The sequence below is a fragment of the Oncorhynchus nerka genome, linkage group LG21 (assembly GCF_034236695.1).
Source record: "Oncorhynchus nerka isolate Pitt River linkage group LG21, Oner_Uvic_2.0, whole genome shotgun sequence".
In the NCBI taxonomy this organism is placed as follows: domain Eukaryota; kingdom Metazoa; phylum Chordata; class Actinopteri; order Salmoniformes; family Salmonidae; genus Oncorhynchus; species Oncorhynchus nerka.
The window spans coordinates 25,819,977-25,824,212 of NC_088416.1; the positions used below are offsets into that span (position 1 = coordinate 25,819,977).

Genomic DNA, 4,236 nt, shown 5'->3' on the forward strand with positions numbered 1-4,236 from the left:
TTACTAGCTTGGTCATTCTTAAAATGTTGTGACAATGTCTGCAACAATGAAAACCTCACATTTTTGAAGGGTCATTTAAATGTAAAAAGCTGTTTGAATAATAATTGTAATTGTTCTGTATATTGCATAAATTGTGTGCGTGTGTGTACTAGCTAGTCTTGTGACGTTTTGAAAGACAGTGCAGTGTAATAGCCTCCCCCTGTGGTTCATGCAAAACATTTTATTTTTCTCATTCTTTTTTTTATTATTCACACCAAATGTCACTTCCAAAGTGACAGTTCATTTAAATAGGCCTATGCTAAAATACATTATATTTTACATGCATTGGTGGGGTCTCTACTAGCTACTCCCTTTCAACTGAAATTATGTTACTTCTGTCTTAAACAAAACATCACCTATTTCCAATTTAAATACATGCACACGGCATAAGCAATAAAAAAACTAACATTTCAGGGTCATTTTAACTGCATATAGGGCCGCCACGTACTTCGTCTACATGAGATATGGAACACTCTTTCATGCGCTAGCCAGCGCAGGCGCGGTGGCCAAGTGGTAAGGCGTCGGTCTCGTAAACCGAAGATCGCGGGTTCGAACCCCGTCCGTGCCTTTTACGAGATAATCAATAGCATTTCTGCTAAATCAAAAATCAATGTACCATTTCCGTACTCGAAATATAATTTATAATAGTAAGCGTGATCAGCCACAACAACAGTCATATTTGTGTTGATTTTCACTTCGACTGAATACCTGACTTTTAAAACATTGTGTGGGACTACTTTAGCATCAATAGGGGGCAGCAAACACTAATGTTTTTAATGCGTCCATACAATCTTTCCTTTACAATGAATGAGTACATAACATTGTAGCTACCTTAGAGTGAAACTTGACATATAGGCAACAACTGACTAAATTAGTGTGCTAAATTGCGCAATATATTCATATTTTAAAAGAGACATGGGGACTTTTGTAATATTTTTTTACAAAAGAACGCAATGTTTTGTTTTTCTTACATCCCATTTCATCTGCATTTTCAAACCCTTTCACCAAGTCTTATTGTGAATTCCTTTTGGCGCGCGCGGAACCCTGTTCTGGGCACCATAAACGCACAAAACAGTGTGACGCTCCATGGATTTCGATTAATCCATTTCCCAGTTTCAATATTTGTATAATACTTCTAGGAAAATAAAACTCATACTTCCATTTACAGTAGGCCTAGCATATGCCAAACTTTCCCCCCAATAGCTGCAGAAAACAACGCAGGACAACGCCATATCTGACTCTGATACGACCCCCCTAGAATGATTATCTGAATTTCAACAGCCTATAATTAACAACAAAAACACATTTATTTGGATAAATGCCATATTGCTGTTGTCTGTTTTTGAGACTGAATCACCCCATTCACTGCCTCTCTTACCTCGTGGCGTGACCATGAAGCAATGTATCGAGATTGTATTTTAATGCATTGAGTCAAATCCGCCAGACACTGCTGAGCTCACCACTAGGAGCACGGATACTTAAAGAAACAACAACACACAAAATCAGACAGTCGTTCCTTCCTATCCTGCTGACTGGTCTGATATTATCATGGTAAGTTTAAAGCCACGTTATATCCATGATACACGGAAGATGTTTTGCTTGAGAGTTCGGAGCGGCTGTCATGTCGTCTGTCAACTAGGGCTGGGAGGGCCAGCAGGTGTGAGGGGGATTCTTATTGCTGTCACTCCGATTATCTAATAATTATAGGCCTATGTTATTGATCATTTTGAATAGCACAATGAACGCTAAACTTGTCTGTGAATGTTTAGATAATGCTATTGTTTTGACATTAGGTATGCATGATTAGTTGTCGTATTAAATGTGCTGTTTTTTTTCACGGGGTGGTCTCTCAGAGTAGCAGACAGATTGTGTCTGAGAGTACCTGAACTCTCTAGGGACCACCAGACAATGTCTGGGACTCAACTAACGCCCACTGAATTCACTAAATGCACACAAGAGCTGTATATTAAAACCTGTTGTTTTACATTCAATACAGAGGGACATATTGCAGCAATATGATATTAATGTGCACGTTATAATCCAGTTGTTGTACAAGGAAATGTCAGCTTGATGCTAATCAAGTGTGTAGTTTATGAAAGGATATGTTCAAGGATTGCACAGTGATTCAAATCATGAGGATTGCATAATCATTAATCACATCATTTGTATAAAATACACAGGCTACTGTAAAGCCATTGTTCTTATGAAACCAGCCTTATTGTAGGTCATGTAGGATGTAGCTAGATTAACTCATTATTATAGCAGGCTGACACTGACACATTCTCAATAACAGTGAGTGGAAGTGTGTTATCTATTTTATAGCCAGACAAAACCCCTACCTAGACCATAACCCAATGTCAGTTATGCAATAGCCTACACACAAACTGCACTCTTTGAAAATGAGTTGAGGATAAAAGCTGAGGATGATGTAATATTGTATCCATAAGGAATTGTAATGTGTATGAGAATGTCAGGTGGCCTTAGTGTGGTCTCAGTCACGGGATCTTGTGGGCGAGATGAGTTTGATTAGAATCCAACTGGCCCGCAAAGTCCCGCTTCTGTGACTCACCCTCTCATCTTAACCAATTAGCCCAACTTTATGTGTGTTTGTGTGATACTGTGGTTATGTTGGGACAGAATAAATAGTCAAACTAGTGGCAGGCGGTGGTGCCCAGTGAAGTTCAAATCTAATGCCGCAGGGAGAATGAGGGGCTTTTGGGGGCACTTGTGTTTCAGTTTCACCATCATAATGCCCCTAAAAATCCTTATTGCTCTTGCACTGATCTCCTATCGCTGTGCTTATGGGGGTGTATAAAATACATATCAGATTAAACTAAAACATATCAGATTAAACTAAAACATATCAGATTAAACCAAAATACATATCAGATTAAACCAAAATACATATCAGATTAAACTAAAACATATCAGATTAAACTAAAACATATCAGATTAAACTAAAACATATCAGATTAAACTAAAACATATCAGATTAAACTAAAATACATATCAGATTAAACTAAAACATATCAGATTAAACTAAAATACATATCAGATTAAACTAAAACATATCAGATTAAACCAAAATACATATCAGATTAAACTAAAATACATATCAGATTAAACTAAAACATATCAGATTAAACTAAAACATATCAGATTAAACTAAAATACATATCAGATTAAACTAAAACATATCAGATTAAACTAAAATACATATCAGATTAAACTAAAATACATATCAGATTAAACTAAAACATATCAGATTAAACTAAAACATATCAGATTAAACTAAAATACATTAAACTAAAATACATATCAGATTAAACTAAAATACATATCAGATTAAACTAAAATACATATCAGATTAAACTAAAACATATCAGATTAAACTAAAACATATCAGATTAAACTAAAACATATCAGATTAAACTAAAACATATCAGATTAAACTAAAACATATCAGATTAAACTAAAATACATATCAGATTAAACCAAAATACATATCAGATTAAACTAAAACATATCAGATTAAACTAAAACATATCAGATTAAACTAAAACATATCAGATTAAACTAAAACATATCAGATTAAACTAAAATACATATCAGATTAAACTAAAACATATCAGATTAAACTAAAATACATATCAGATTAAACTAAAACATATCAGATTAAACTAAAACATATCAGATTAAACTAAAACATATCAGATTAAACTAAAATACATATCAGATTAAACTAAAACATATCAGATTAAACTAAAATACATATCAGATTAAACCAAAATACATATCAGATTAAACCAAAATACATATCAGATTAAACTAAAACATATCAGATTAAACTAACCCAACTCTTTCCCCTCTATACATTTCAGAGTGCCCTTGGATTAATGTTCTAACTAGCTTTATTGTATTGGATTCCATTACATGGGCTGATGTTGATGGTGATGATGATGATGATGTTGAAGATGATGATAATGTAATCATCATTTTTTTATGTTTAGTTTCAGTTCAGCATATTTTTGATGATGATGATGTTGACTTTATGTATTTGATAAGGTACTTAACTTCTATCTAGGTTTTACTTTGTACTATTAGTGGTGCTAATGTTGATCATTAATATTGATATATTTATATTAATGGCTGCCCACCCATGACTAATGCACTAGCATTGTATGTACTACCTTTGCA

The 4,236-nt window shown here is 33.9% G+C and overlaps 1 non-coding gene across 1 annotated transcript; it reads left to right on the forward strand.

Moving 5' to 3' along the window:
• The first annotated feature begins 535 nt into the window (after positions 1-535).
• Positions 536-607, forward strand: trnat-cgu (transfer RNA threonine (anticodon CGU)). Its single transcript has one exon. It is a non-coding gene; the product is annotated as a tRNA-Thr (tRNA).
• Positions 608-4,236: the final 3,629 nt, after the last annotated feature.